Raw genomic sequence first — 16,367 nt, 5'->3', positions numbered from 1 at the left:
AAAAATAACAATAATACTTTATTATAATAACTAGACTAAAAGCTCGACACATACACACACACACACACACACACACACACACACACACACTTCAATACACCAGGGGTTATGGTGGCTTCAGAATCAAAACTAAAGGAAAATAACAAAAATCAAAAATAACATGTCAGATGGCAAGGAGAAATAACAAACCTACCCAATTCCATTTCACTACAAGCACTTCAAACGTACAGTAATGTACTCACTTCACCACAAGCACACGTGCATTCAAGTGACAGGAAATTCAAAAGACTCAAATCACTCAGTGAACAAGGGTACCCATTAACTTGGACCTAGAGTGGTCAGCACTCCTTCTCAGCCGATCCAACAAAGTTAACAAAATCAATATCAAATTGTCACAAATCAAACAAGGGAAAAAGAAAAATACAATCAAATGATCATAAATCAAATCAATAAACAAAGGAAAAAGAAAAATACAAAATTAATCAAAAAAATACAAAAGCAACAAAATAACAGATGCAAATCACATTCCACCTTGTCCATTAACAATACACACACGATGCATTTAAGATCACGCAAACTCACAACCATTAATACTTATTTCTCACGCTCGCACACTCGTACATATACACGCTCGCACACACTTCCAACAATAAGCAAACACACTCAAAGAACTCACATCAACTTTGAAATCATCCACACAACCATACAAACCCCACGGACACAATCTTCCAGTTGAAACAGTGCGGAGGTGGCCAAACGGCCACACGGATTAATACTCGGATCTCACAATCTCCCGATGTCAAGTTCACTTGATGTGGGCTGGTCAAACAGGCGTAGTTGAGTTGAGGCAAGACGGAACGTCGTGGCAACGCGCAACGACAGTAGTCTATTCAAGACAACGAAGGCAAAGACCAAACAGGAAGGAAGGGGAAGCCCGGTCACAGTCCCAATCAGCTGTCATCACACGGACATCTTACCGGCTCTTGGCCTCTTTAGCTACAACAGAGGAGAACACGATATAAACAAATCCTTTCGCGGATATCCACCGCTTAAATCAAATCATTTACCCACCTGATTATCAACAAATCAGCCCTTCCAATGTCAGACCACGATAGATAAACAGCCCAGGATGCATACTAAAAACAACAGAATGCATATAGCCAACAGCTCGCCCCACATTAAATATTTATTTCTTCATGGTAACATACCCAAATAATGCGTGGCTCAGCTCGAAGATCCCCATAAGGGGACAACTCGAAAGAACAGCGTCCAAGTTTGCAGCAATCAACGCACTCCAACAACGCAATAGCTTCCTTATACACACTCACGCACCTATGGCGCACCTGTATCTAATTAGGTGATTACCATTCATTTGTACAAGGGTTGTACCAAAATTAACGAGGCAGCTATGACTACTACACAAGGCTTGCTTGCTTTGATAAAGATCCGCCCGCTCTCCCCCGACGCTCTGCTGTCAATGATGCGGCCGAGGCCCCTCATGAACCCAAGGCCTGGGGATCGCAATGCCGATTTTAGATCACAATGCTGCAAATTCTACCCGGCGGCTGGCCAGGCAGGTATGGCGCTTTAAATCATGGCCATTCTTCAGGCCTACCAAGCGGACGTCCTTAAGGAAATGGATGAGGATGGGGGCCTTACACAAGAAGTGGTCAAGGAGCTCCGCAGAGATCGAATGCTCCAGCCTCTATGCTAGACCCCGGAGTGAAAGAGACCTCCTCAGTGACCCCTGTGGACCAATCTTCACAGTCAGAGACTTCTGCCAGGCGTGTCACACTGTCTCGCACCAGTATCGGGTCCTTCCATTTGGTCCAGCTTTGGCTCCGCGGACGTTCTCCAAGTGCATGAATGTAGCTCTGGCCCCCTTGAGGCTCCAGGGCATCTGTGTACTAAATTATCTAGACGACTAGCTCATTCTGGCTCATTCCAGAGAGTTGGTGTGTCGTCACAAGGATGTCCTTCTCCACCACCTCTGGTCTCCTGATTTTAGGTTAAATGCTCAGAAAAATGTCTTAAAGGTCCCGTTCTATGTGATCCCATGTTTCAAACTTTAGTTAGTGTGTAATGTTGTTGTTAGAGTATAAATAATATCTGTAAAATTATAAAGCTCAAAGTTCAATGCCAAGCGAGATATTTTATTTAACAGAAGTTGACTACAAAAAACGGCTGGATTGGACTACACCCCTCTACATCCTGCTTTAATGATGTCACTAGAACCGTAACCTCCGCCCACAGGAACACAGGCGTATTGATGGCGAAATGTCAACAGACGTGGTTGATGTTTATCTATAATCGGATACCGCAAAAGTTTAATTCGAAGTTGTTAGTTTGCTCTGTCCATTTCACCACGGACTGTTTTTCTAACCTGGGATAATATCAAGCAGACTTCTCTCAGCGTTTCATACTGACGAAGGGGACTATTTCAACTATATTCCAGCAAGCGGTAAGTAGTGATTTAATATGGAAGTAGCGATCAACTTCACATCGTTTCTCTAAAGGCGGGCATACACTGTGCGATTTTCGTCCGATTTTGAGCCGAATTCTGACTCGTGCGACTCTTTTTCGGGTCGGGCCGATTTTCAGCTTTGTCGTGCGTCGTTTGTCGTGCAGTGTTCGTGCAGTGTACAGGGGGAAACGAGAGGCGATTAACCTCTCACGACCGGCAATCGGATGGTCGGATGAATTTCTGGCATGTTAGAAATTTTGGTCGCTCCTCGTGACTATATCGCACAGTTGAAGCAGAGATACGAACCGATTGCCCTAAATGCAGTGTTTTTTCCCTCACTGCGCCTGCGCGAAAACAGTTTCATCTGCAGCAACAACAACAACAAAAAAAAAAGAAAAAAAAAGAAAAGGGAGATAGGCCTATTTAAGTTATGTAGTTCAAAGCTACAAATAACTGTTGCTTACCTCCAGTTCGTGTTGCAAAATGGATTAACCATTACTCACTTCTTCCAAGCCACCTGCGATGTACACTTTGCCTCTTTTATTGTTAAAAAATGTTTTTGAAATAAAGCTGTTTTTCATTTTCATTGATGAATTGCAGTGGTCGGACATAGACTGTTAATAATTAATTATATGTATATAATTCATTGTAATCGACCTAAATGTTTTAGACAATTTTCAATGAGGAGAAGTAAGCTTCTATGTAATATTTTATTATCCTCACTGTTGGTTATGCGGTGATGCGCTATGAAATTGTTGCGTGGCAATTTAATTATAATAGCCTATCACTTTAATAATAAAAGTAGCCTAGGCCTTCCCTAATAATAATAATAATAATAATAATAATAATAATAATAATAATAATACAATAATACTAGTCTACTAATAATTTAATATAGAAATTGGAAATGCTAAATCTTCTTGATATTGATAGCTGATGCTTGTTTTGACAATATCTCTGGATAGGCTGATATCGTCCATAGGCGCAACCCGGCACGAGGATTTATCGCGCTGATTCGCGCATATTTCACACGTATAGTGTGAGCAGTCAAGTCGCAGCTCGACGTTCGGACCGTACAGTGTGAGCACATAAATCCTGAGCTTTGGCTTTACATCGCATGCGATATACTCGTTCAGTGTGAGTAGGTTCCTTGCTGAAATCGCACAGACATCGCACAGTGTATGCCCGCCTTTAGTAGGATGAAAATAATCTTACTTAAACTGTGATTAATATACAGAAAGCGATCAAAGAACAATCCCTTTCCAATCGTCCAAGCTATCAATCACACAGCGCGAGTTTATCTGGACACTTGCCAAAACTCGTTATGAAATCAATGACGCTGTTACACTGCACAACGAAGCTCTTACTGTATTTATATGTCTCATGTTTGCATTGGTGAAATCATTAGTGATAGTGCAGAAACTGCGTTGCAATGATAAGATCTTTCACGCGATCAACAGGCTGTCATCTGCTCAGTGCTCATCACTGCAACCTTTTATGTGATAATAGATCTAAATACTTAAAAAACTTCTCATGATTCGTTAATCCAGATAGCTGTAATTGTAAAAACGTATAATAGCTGTAATAGTAAAAGTTTTCCAGATAGTTCCACATGTAATGCCAGATATTTCATATGCAAGCATGTCAGCCAATCACAGCAGAGGGCGTTTACACTGAAGTCTCACAGCAGACACGCCCCTTCAAACAGAGTGTTCAAACCAGGGAATGAAATCAGGCTAGGAAATATGCCTTTTATTTCTAAATTATAACAATTTTTGATCTAAAAAACACACTAACATTATAAGGGCACCCCTGGAAACATTATAAAATAATAAAAATAATCCATGGAATGGGACCTTTAACTCCTTCTCAGCAGACTTTCCTGGGTGTCCAACTCAATTCTCTCTCGATGCAGGCCTGTCTGGCCCCTGCTCCAGTTTCCCGTCTCTGTGCGTGCTTGGCCCGTTTCAGACTGGGCCATCATGTTGCGGTGGGTGTATGTCGCAGGCTTCTGGGGCTCATGGCAGCAGTCTCTCCTGTGCTGCCTTTGGGTCTCATTCATGTGAAACCATTCCTGTGGTGGATGAAACTCAGGGGCATCTGCCCTTCTTGGTCTGCCTTCCACCTCGAGCACTTACCGTCGTGCTCTTTGGAGGTGGAAAGACACCCCCTTTATGCTTCAAGGGGTCAAGATGGGCGTTGTCTGCCATCGCCAGGTTGTCACGACTGATGCCTCTTTGACTGGTTGGGGTGTGATCTTTGAGGGCAAATCGGCTTATGGTGTTTGGACGGGCGAGCCTCTCTCGTGGCACATAAATTGCAGAGAATTGCAGAGAATTGCAAGCCGTCTCTCTGGCCCTGGATCACTTCCTGCCCTAATGTGTTGTCATGTCATTGTCAGGACAGACAACATGGCAGTGGTGTCCCACGTAAAAATCGCCAGGGAGGCTCGGGGTCGCGCACCCTGGACAGGCATGTCCGCCTCCTCATTTGGGCTCAAGACAGGTTTCTTTCACTCAGAGCAGTTCACATTCCAAGAGACTTGAACGTTGCAGCGGACCTCCAGTTGAGACAGAAGCTCAGGTCGGGGAAGTGGATGTTGCACCGCCAAACAGTGGCTCAAATTTGGAGCATGTTCGGCGAGGTAGTGGACCTCTTTGTGTCGCAGGGCTCGACGCAGTGCCCCCTCTGGTTCTCCCTGTCTGACACCTCTGAGGATAGATGCCTTCGCTCATCTGTGGCCGGATTTGAGACTGTATGCATTCCCTCCGGTCAAGCTAATCCCTGCTGTCCTTTGAAGAGAGAGGGAGTGTGGAATATATATTTATATTTATATGTATGCATTTGGCAGACATTTTTATCCAAAGCGACTTACGTTGCATTTCAAGGTACACATTTACATTCTTATCATTACAATCCACCCCCTTCTGGTTAGCCCTATTCTGGCCATCCCAGACGTGGTTTTTAGGAGCTGAGCTCCCTGGTGGAGGGGTCCCCTTGGAAGATTCCTATCAGGAGAGATCTGTCGTCTCAGCTCCAGGCCTGGATTTGGCACCATCAACCTGAGATATGGAGGCTGTTGGTGTGGCGGATCAGGGGCAATCGCTAGCGACAGTGGCGTCTGGTCTTTCTGCAAATGTTCAGGCGATCATTGATAACTTTGAGTCTTGGTGTTCGACTCATGCAGTGGACCCAGTCAGCTGGTTGCCCGGTCGGTTCAGTGCTGGAATTCCTGCAGGATAAGTTTGTGGCTGGAGTGGCTACAACTACTTTGAGGGTTTATGTCGCAGCTATCACTGGCTATCGGGAGTCAGACGAGGTCCCCCTAGGTAGACACCATCTGTCTCTTGCAGGCTTGCACGTCCTATTAGTGTCCCCACCTGGGATTTATTGGTTGTTTTGGAGGGGCCATTGGAGCCTCCCTTTGAACCCTTGGGGTCAGCTCCAGACCGGATTCTGACTCTCAAGGTGGCGCTTTTGTTAGCATTGGCCTCTCTTAAGCGTGTGGGGGATCTGCAGGCTCTTTCTATGAGTGAGCCTTACATGGAGTTTGCCCCAGGTCTTCTGAAGGTGTTTCTGCGACCCAGACCTGGTTATGTCCCCAACGTTTTGTCCACGTCATTCCGCTCTCAGGTGGTCATGCTACACTCTTTCTGTCCCACTCCAGGACACAAAAACTGGTGGGTTTTGTTGTTGTTTTTACTTCAAATAATGAATGTTTTTGTCACGGGGTGACAAATAAGCCCGGGACTATCCCTGCTAGAGAAATGTCCCCGCTGAGATTTGGGAAGTGAAACACCGTCCCAAAGCCTGGGTGAGTGCCTGTCGCTATGGTAACCTAGTGGCGGATTGACAGCAGGTGTGGGTAATTTGCGCTGAGCGTTTGAATGGGGCCACACTAGCTCATGAGAGTATAAAAAGTCAGAGGAAGAGAAAGTGAGGGTGGTAGATATACCGATTTTATTTAGTAGATCAGAAATTAAGTCAATTATTAAAAAAAATATTCTGAAAATATGGCAGCAATATTGGGATAATGAAATAAAAGGTAGACATATGCATCAAATAGAGCCAATAGTGGGTAAAGGAAGAGTATCAGGTAGGTGTAGGTATGAGGAGAATATGATTACAAGATTAAGATTGGGACATACAAGATTGAATAGTACATTGCATTTAATAGGTAAGAGTCCAACAGGTTTATGTGAGGCATGTGAAGTTAGTGAAACAGTTGAGCATGTAGTAATGCACTGTAGGAGATATAATGTTGAAAGGAAAGAGTTGAAGGAGGAATTAAATAATATAGGAGTTAAGTTCACTATTCAAAATGTATTAAAGTCAGATAGGAGTATAATAAATCTAATGGTAGAATATTTGGGAAATACTGGGTTAAATAAGCGCATTTAAATTAGGGTTTTTTTTTTTTTTTTTTTCTTCTACCTGTCATGGGGGCTGAGAGTAGACGGAGGAGCTGAACACGCAGCGCCGGATGAAACTCTATGAAGCCTCTGTGCGGGTAAATAGAGGTTATAGTTGTGTCAATGGTCCATTTCCTAGATAGGTGGCGGTAATGCACATATCTGTCTGCGATCCGCCGTAAAAAAGCAAGAAGAAGAAGTGAGGGTGGTTCTTCCCCGCAGGGGGTTGTGAGAGAGAGGCGCGCAGCACGTGAGCGGCCGTGGCCGCGGTCGCGGCGGGAGGCCGCGGGAGAGAGAGGCACGAGCAGAGGGAGGCACGAGCAAAGGGGGACACGACGAGAATGAGAGGTGAAGCGCGCAGCACGTGAGCGGTCGCGGCGGGAGGCCGCGGGAGAGAGAGGCACGAGCAGAGGGAGGCACGAGCAGAGGGGGACACGACGAGAATGAGAGGTGAAGCGCGCAGCACGTGAGCGGTCGCGGCGGGAGGCCGCGGGAGAGAGAGGACGAGAGAGACAGATGAGAGAGACAGATGAGAGAGACAGATGAGAGAGACAGATGAGAGAGCCAGAGAAAACTTCGGCTGGATTGCGGGCGGAAGCCTTGGTACACTGAGTCTGTTGAATTGCAGTTTTATTGTGGAAATGAGCACGAGTGAAACCTTACAGTGTGTGGTGGAAATGTGAGTGTGGGAATTATTTCTGCTGTTCACTCGCAATCACAGCTGTCCATTCCTCCCTCTGTCTGAGTCCAGCGAAGAGCCTGCTAATGCTGTGAGTTACACGTGTCTATTCCTCTCTCTGTCTGAGTCCAGTGAAGACCCTGCTAACGCTGTGAGTTACACGTGTCTATTCCTCTCTCTGTCTGAGTCCAGTGAAGACCCTGCTAACGCTGTGAGTTACATGTATCCATTCTCTGCCTGAGTCCAGTGAAGACCCTGCTAACGCTGTGAGTTACATGTATCCATTCTCTGAGTCCAGTGAAGAACCTGCAAACGCTGTGAGTTACACGTATCCATTCCTCTCTCTGCCTGAGTCCAGTGAAGAACCTGCAAACGCTGTGAGTTACATGTATCCATTCTCTGCCTGAGTCCAGTGAAGAACCTGCAAACGCTGTGAGTTACATGTATCCATTCTCTGCCTGAGTCCAGTGAAGACCCTGCTAACGCTGTGAGTTACATGTATCCATTCTCTGAGTCCAGTGAAGAACCTGCAAACGCTGTGAGTTACACGTATCCATTCCTCTCTCAGCCTGAGTCCAGTGAAGAACCTGCAAACGCTGTGAGTTACACGTGTCTATTCCTCTCTCTGTCTGAGTCCAGTGAAGAGCCTGCTAATGCTGTGAGTTACACGTGTCTATTCCTCTCTCTGTCTGAGTCCAGTGAAGACCCTGCTAACGCTGTGAGTTACATGTATCCATTCTCTGCCTGAGTCCAGTGAAGACCCTGCTAACGCTGTGAGTTACATGTATCCATTCTCTGAGTCCAGTGAAGAACCTGCAAACGCTGTGAGTTACACGTATCCATTCCTCTCTCTGCCTGAGTCCAGTGAAGAACCTGCAAACGCTGTGAGTTACATGTATCCATTCTCTGCCTGAGTCCAGTGAAGAACCTGCAAACGCTGTGAGTTACACGTATCCATTCCTCTCTCTGCCTGAGTCCAGTGAAGAACCTGCAAACGCTGTGAGTTACATGTATCCATTCTCTGCCTGAGTCCAGTGAAGACCCTGCTAACGCTGTGAGTTACATGTATCCATTCTCTGCCTGAGTCCAGTGACCCTGCTAACGCTGTGAGTTACATGTATCCATTCTCTGCCTGAGTCCAGTGAAGAACCTGCTAACGCTGTGAGTTACACGTATCCATTCCTCTCTCTGCCTGAGTCCAGTGAAGACTCTGCTAACGCTGTGAGTTACATGTATCCATTCTCTGCCTGAGTCCAGTGAAGACCCTGCTAACGCTGTGAGTTACATGTATCCATTCTCTGCCTGAGTCCAGTGACCCTGCTAACGCTGTGAGTTACATGTATCCATTCTCTGCCTGAGTCCAGTGAAGAACCTGCTAACGCTGTGAGTTACATGTATCCATTCTCTGCCTGAGTCCAGTGAAGAACCTGCTAACGCTGTGAGTTACACGTATCCATTCCTCTCTCTGCCTGAGTCCAGTGAAGACTCTGCTAACGCTGTGAGTTACATGTATCCATTCTCTGCCTGAGTCCAGTGAAGAACCTGCTAACGCTGTGAGTTACACGTATCCATTCCTCTCTCTGCCTGAGTCCAGTGAAGACTCTGCTAACGCTGTGAGTTACATGTATCCATTCTCTGCTTGAGTCCAGTGAAGACTCTGCTAACGCTGTGAGTTACATGTATCCATTCTCTGCTTGAGTCCAGTGAAGAACCTGCTAACGCTGTGAGTTACATGTATCTTCCACTCTCTGCCTGAGGCTAGTGAAGAGCCGGCTAATGCTGGAGGGGCCTGTTGATGCTGGAAGAGCCCGTTAATGCTGGAAGAGCCTGAGGCTAGTGAAGAGCCGGCTAATGCCGGAAGGGCCTGCTAATGCTGGAAGAGCCTGCTGATGCTGGAAGAGCCTGTTAATGCTGGAAGAGCCTGAGGCTAGTGAAGAGCCGGCTAACGCTGGAAGGGCCTGCTGATGCTAGAGCCGGCTAATGCCGGAAGGGCCTGCTAATGCTGGAAGAGCCTGCTGATGCTGGAAGAGCCTGTTAATGCTGGAAGAGCCTGAGGCTAGTGAAGAGCCGGCTGATGCTGGAAGAGCCTGCTGATGCTGGAAGAACTTGCTCCCGAAGAAAAGAGGATGCTGAAGGGACTTTATATTGTTTTTATTATTTAATAAAGAATATTTATTTTTAATTCTGTGTCTGCCTCCTTTGTGTCCACGGTTAGCTCCTCAGGGGCGGCACGCGGGCGGAGGGGTGGGCGGCCCGCTGGCGCTCCACCCCGACCTGTGACATTTTCTCTTTGCCTTGTCTCACTCACAGCATGATGGTTTATTCGAAGCACTTGATTGTTGACCATCACAAACAATTGAAGTACTTGTATCCACTGATGGGCAGTAACGCGTTAGAAGTAACGCGTTACTGTAATCCGATTACTTTTTTCAAGTAACGAGTAAAGTAAGGGATTACAATTGCAAAAACAGTAATTAGATTACTGTTACTTCCCCGTAAGCAGGTTGCGTTACTGCGTTATACTGCGAGACTGTCTCGCGACGTGAGCCGTGACTCGTGAGTGACAATGACATGAGCGCCGCGAAGTCAGTGGTAAACACTATGGCAAGCGATCGCGTTCAAAAGTCTTTCACAACGCGAAAGTCGAAGCGCGTGAATTTTGACGCGTCAACACGCATCGTTTGTCCGTGTTCAGACGTCATGTTTATTCATGAACGATGTCGTAATGGTAAACTGTATGCACGTGCAAACATCAGACGTTATATTTGTTCATGAGGAATAATGCATTGGTACGTTGTGAGTGATGTCAGTCTTATGTCATGATTTGTCATGCCTTTTAAGTTGTTTGTTTAACGTTCTTTCCCAAGGTAGAAAAGTCAACAGCTCTAAGGATGGGTCTTTTATTTTAGCAAACTGCCAAAAAACCTTTTCAGACTGTGTGCAGCTGAACCAAGAAAAACTTAAGATTGCATGGAGCTGATAAGCATGAATGGCAGAAGAAAAAGACTGCAATTAAAAAACAAATCAAGAGAAAATTATTTTAATGCAAGCAATAAAAAACTGCACACATCAGCTGTGGAATAAAAGAAAAGAAATGCATGATCAACTAGATTAAGGCAAACTCCTGTCTTAATGTAAACCCTGTCCACCACCCCCAAAGGTTTCACAAAGTTATTCTTGCCACTGTAACTTATGGCTTCCTAAAGCCAGGTTTATGGGTAAATAAATGAATAATAATAAAAAATATATACCAGGGCTCAACATTTAAGCCTTTTCATTTGTCCTTCAGTCGGTCATTCACTTGTCCGAGTAAAAACATTTGTTAGAACAGGAAAAAAATTAGATTTTTTTGTGTGTGTTGTAAATATAATTTATTCCGAATCAGTATTCTCATCAGTTCAGTCAGCTTTAACATATATAAATCGGCATATTTATGATATTGTAACCTTTATAAAGGGCATTTTTCCCTAATCGTTTGCTTCATCTTTGATTTAAAATTCTTAAATTTGATCAATAAATTACAATAGAATAATAAGATGCTAAAGGGCTGTTACCAATCAAATAAACTGCATTAAATAATGTAATGAGATTATTTAAAATATTTTTTGAATATACAAATAAGAAATATTATTTATGCATAGAAATAATTTAAAAATAAACCGCCAGTAGGAGGCGGCAGGAGACCATCTTAATGAGTGAGTCATTGATGCAATGTGCATAAAGTTAAAATACTGAAACTAATAAAACAAGTTTTAAAAAAGAATGTTTCATTTAATTCAATTTTAGATGATGGAATATGCAGAAAGAATATAATTAAGCAGAAAGGTATATTGCTTTATAGCGTATTCATTTCGTGCATCATGTGTTTGAAAAGTAACTAGTAAAGTAACTAGTAAAGTAACTAATTACTTTTGAAAATAAGTAATCAGTAAAGTAACTGGATTACTTTCTTGGAGAAGTAATCAGTAATCAGTAACTAATTACTTTTTCCAAGTAACTTGACCAACATCCACATACAAATATGATACCACATTGTAAAAAATTGCTGTAAAATGTACAGTAAATTTTGGTTGCCAGCAAGCCTGTAAATTAACAAGAGTAGCCTACTGTAAATCAACTACAATAAAACACAGCATAACTGTAAAAACAGTGAAACAAGAGCAGCTGTGAATTGACATGTAACAGTTTAGTCCAATGATGATGATGAAGAGTTACAAAATGGATTAAATAACAAAAGGATTTATTAAACAAATAAAACTCAGATAAGTCATTGGATACTTAAACTATGTACAAATAAAGAGCAATAAATAAAACACACAAATAAAGTGTCTTTGAGTATTTTTTATTGTCAATATTTGTTTGTTTTTCTTTGTTCTTTAGTGTTTGATTAATGGTTTTATACCATTATACCTGCGAAAGTTTCAATGCAAGTTTTGTTCAAATTTAACCTGAAGAAATCCTAAACCCATACTCAGAATTAGTGCACACACATTTAGGAGCAGTGAGCAGTGAACACACACACACACACACTTGTTTTTGCAGTTTTATTTAACCCTCATAAACTCCACCCTCTTTCAACACTTACCAGGAATAGACTGACTTATTTCTCTTTTCTGTCATGCTGACTCTCTTCTCTCTCGACAAAAGCAATAATGAAGCAGTGATCAGTGGAGAATGAAGACAAACACTTTCAAGAAGGATTTGTTTCTGAACAGACAGCAGATCGCTGTGATTCTCTGAGTTTTTAAACCTGTCGTTCAGAAAGTGACAATAAAGTTAATGTTGCTGGAGCTCAAACGGTAAAAATGGCTTCACTAAATGTCTCTGCTGAAGAGCTTTCTTGTCCCGTGTGCTGTGAAATCGTCTCGGGTTACGACTGTAACCCTTGTTCCCCGAGAAGGGAACGAAACACTGCGTTGCCGTCGTGACAACACTAGGGGAACGCCCTTAGCGTAGCGCATCTGAAGCATGAATGAAATCTGTCCAATCCTGATTGGTTCTGCGTCATGACGTAGTAGATGACGGCATAACCGGAAGATACAAAGGGACGCTGGCACAAACACACGTTAGCTCCTTTGCGATGAAGCAAGCGCTCTGCCCGTGATAGGTGTAGCGACGAGATGCAGTGTCTCGTTCCCTTCTCGGGGAACAAGGGTTACAGTCATAACCCGAGACGTTCCCCTTCGAGGGAACTCGCACTGCGAGGTGACGACACTAGGGGAACGTAATGCCCACTATGCTACACCGTAATCACGCCCGCCCTAGTGTGAAGCTGGGAGACCAGGCACACTTAGGACGCGAGCACTCTAGCGCCAGGCGTCACAGGGAGTTGCAGACTGTAAAAACGTATGAAGGTGTGCGGGGTGGCCCACCCGGCCGCCTCGCAAATCTCCTGAAGCTACCTGCGCACCGCATCGGTTTCAAGTTTCTCACGGATGAGCTTCGGAGGCGCGCGCGCCATACCGGTTTCAAGTTTCTCACGGATGAGCTTCGGAGGCGCGCGCGCCATACCGGTTTCAAGTTTCTCACGGATGAGCTTCGGAGGCGCGCGTGCCGTACCGGTTTCAAGTTTCTCACGGATGAGCTTCGGAGGCGCGCGCGCCATACCGGTTTCAAGTTTCTCACGGATGAGCTTCGGAGGCGCGCGCGCCATACCGGTTTCAAGTTTCTCACTGATCAGCTTCGGGGCGCATAAAAGGATCGGAACGAAGACAGCGGAGGACCAGGCATGGACTTTACTGTGTCGGATGGGGGTGAAACTTGGTGACTTTTGCTTTATTACCTATACGAACACACAAAAAAATCAAGGAGATGATTCTGATATGTTAAAGGGTCGTAAAAAAAAGTCACACTTAGCTTCCTCCCGCTCGAAAACGGGCGACATAGGAAATGAATGGGAAATACGAAAAAATAGGATAACTCAGAGAAACTTTTGGTGGTACAAGCTACAGATCAGCCACTGTGCTGAAAAAAAGTGTACAGCAATGAAGGGGTGACACTCTGAAACATCAAGAGTGCAAATAAGACACCCCCCCACACACACACACACACACCCCCACACACACAAACACACACACACACACACACACACACAGAGAAATGAACTGGTAAGACTGAAACAGCAAATTTTGCCCCAAACTATATAAAAATTATATAATCATAATAACTCCAAAAATATAGCAAGGAGAGTCAAAAGGTAGGTATCGTTTGAAAGAACTCTTTTTAAATTTTTTGAAAATATAAATTACATTACATTTGGACATTGTCCTGCCAAGAAACAGCGGATAAAAGACAATATATATATATATAATTTTTATTATGATTTTGCATATCTTTCTTATTTGTCATGGAATAACTCAGGAAGGAAATAAGGTAGGAGGAAAATTCTTTTTTAGTGAAGTCCCCCTACATGTTAGCTGCATCTGGATAAAAACATTATAATTTTTGGATAAAGGAATCAAAAGTTACAGCATTTGGAAAAGAGACAGCCTTTTTGTACAGTCTTTGACACCCCCTCATGGGCAATTTTTTCTCCATGAAGAATATCTTGTCATAAAAGCAATAGATTATGTTAATTTTGGGCTCATTTTAATTGTAAAAAAAATGCTGTAAAAAATGAAGTGCCATTTTGAATTATCTGAGAATGTTTCATGAGCTGTATGATGTTTTTGACACATTGCAGTACATTATTTTATAGATTATGAAAAAAAAAGAAATTCTATTTATCAGCAAATAACTCAGCAATACTTAAGAGTTTTTCAAAGTGGATACATTCACTGTAAAGTTCAGACTCTAAGCTTTCAAATGACATCAACTTTGTTTTAATCAAAGCAAGATTTTTTTAAAATATGGTAAAGAATATTTTCGCAGCTAGGTGGCGCCTGCTGGCGGTACACTCGGTTTTAGAGGGATTACTCAGCACTCGTTAGGAGTTAAAGGGTTAGTTCACCCAAAAATTAAAATTCTGTCAGTAATTACTCACCCTCATGTTGTTCCAACCACGTAAGACCTTCGTTCATCTTCGGAACACAAATTAAGCTATTTTTGATGAAATCTGAGCCATGTTTCACTCCTCCATAGGCTTCTATGTGACCGAAACTTGCTGGCCCAGAAAAGTTATTAAAGAGATCGTTAATATAGTCCAAGTGACTCCAGTGGCTCAATCTTAAGTATATCAAGCGACGAGAATACTTTTTGTGCGCAAAAACAAACAAAAATAACGACTTTATTCCACTATTCATTTCCTTCTCTCTCGACCTCTAGTTGGTTCGCGTAGTGTTTTTGCGCAGCGCGTCTGTGTTACACGTCACCACGTAGGCTCACTATTGGTCGACGCCGGTCATGTGTGTGTTGCGTGATGACGTGCAACACAGACGCGCAGCGCAAAAACACTACGAGGCCCAGAGAGAAGGAAATGAAAAGTAGAATAAAGTCGTTATTTTTGTTTGTTTTTGTGCACAAAAAGTATTCTTGTCGCATGATAAACTTAATGTAGTGCCACTGTAGTTACTTGGACTATTTTAACGATGTTTTAATAACTATTCTGGGCCGGTGAGTTTCGGTCACACTGGAAGCCTATGGAGGAGTCAAAATTCTGTCAGATTTCATCAAAAATATCTTAATTTGTGTTCCGAAGATGAACGAAAGACTTACTTGGTTGGAACAACATGAGGGTGAGTAATTACTGACAGAATTTTCATTTTTGGGTGAACTAACCCTTTAATAAATGTAATTAGATGCATTAAAAAGCTGAGATCCTAAGCTTTAAAATGATATATAATTTGTGTTGTTCCATTCAGTGGTTGCTTAGTAATAAAAAAAAATATTTCCGAATGGAAATAAATCAATTAAATAAATAAAAAAGCTATAGGCCGCCTATAGGCGGTTATAGGACATGACACAAATTAATACATTTTGAAGCCAGTAGATGGCGCTCTTCTCACTTGAAAAAAAAATTTTTTTTAGGCCTGCACTCTATTTTGATGTGAAATGTTGCATTTATTGAAAAAAAATAAAATAAAAATAAAATAATAATATATATATATATATATATATATATATATATATATATATATATATATATATATATATATATATATATATATTAATTCTAATGGAAAAAATAGCTCATAAAAATTATATAATTAATGCAAAGTTTCATTACAAATTCATAATATATTCATAAATAATAATCAGAAAACATTATAGAACAAAAAATATATTTGATTGGTTATCCTGGCAAAAAGTAAAGTAAATTTTTAAGGCTTCGCCTGTTTTCGGGCGGGAGGAAGCTAAGTGTGACTATTTTACGAAGAAGTCCAGAGGGTTAAAATGCACATATGTAGGTCCAAGAAATCAAAATTTTCACATTTGAATGTGTGTGTCTGTGTGGTAATATGGGCTGGTGTGGCTACAGTGCCAGGACTGAATTTTTTAACCAGTCTGCCCTCCTGCATATAGGCCTAAAATATACATTATTCTCTGTATCGAATCATGTTATCTTGTTACCCACCCCCAGCCCCTGATGTTTCGGGCTCAGCCCCTGATGTTTTTAAAACCTAGAAACGCCCCTGCTCATTACAATGGCCCTTAAAGAATGTTAAAAAATTGTAAATGGCCCTTGATAGGAAAAAGGTTCCCCACCCCTGGTTTAGATGCAGGCAGCCCTTTTTTGGGTGAACCAAAGCACACCAATAACTGGTCTGACTTCCTCCATTGAGAAGACTTCTCCAAATAAACCCTCAAGGCTCTGACTGGGCAGAGCAGGTGAAGTCTCCCCTCTTCCGCTGTTCCATGAGGCGGAGGATAGAAG

At 42.8% G+C, this 16,367-nt stretch overlaps 1 long non-coding RNA gene across 1 annotated transcript; it reads left to right on the top strand.

Moving 5' to 3' along the window:
• The first annotated feature begins 7,375 nt into the window (after positions 1 to 7,375).
• Positions 7,376 to 9,749, top strand: LOC311281131. Its single transcript, XR_014625772.1, has 3 exons — positions 7,376 to 8,042; positions 8,255 to 8,554; positions 8,591 to 9,749. It is a non-coding gene; the product is annotated as an uncharacterized lncRNA (long non-coding RNA).
• Positions 9,750 to 16,367: the final 6,618 nt, after the last annotated feature.

The sequence above is a fragment of the Rutilus rutilus genome (genome assembly GCF_951802725.1).
Source record: "Rutilus rutilus genome assembly, chromosome: 21".
Taxonomy (NCBI): domain Eukaryota; kingdom Metazoa; phylum Chordata; class Actinopteri; order Cypriniformes; family Leuciscidae; genus Rutilus; species Rutilus rutilus.
This window is presented reverse-complemented; position numbering and strand designations above follow the sequence as displayed.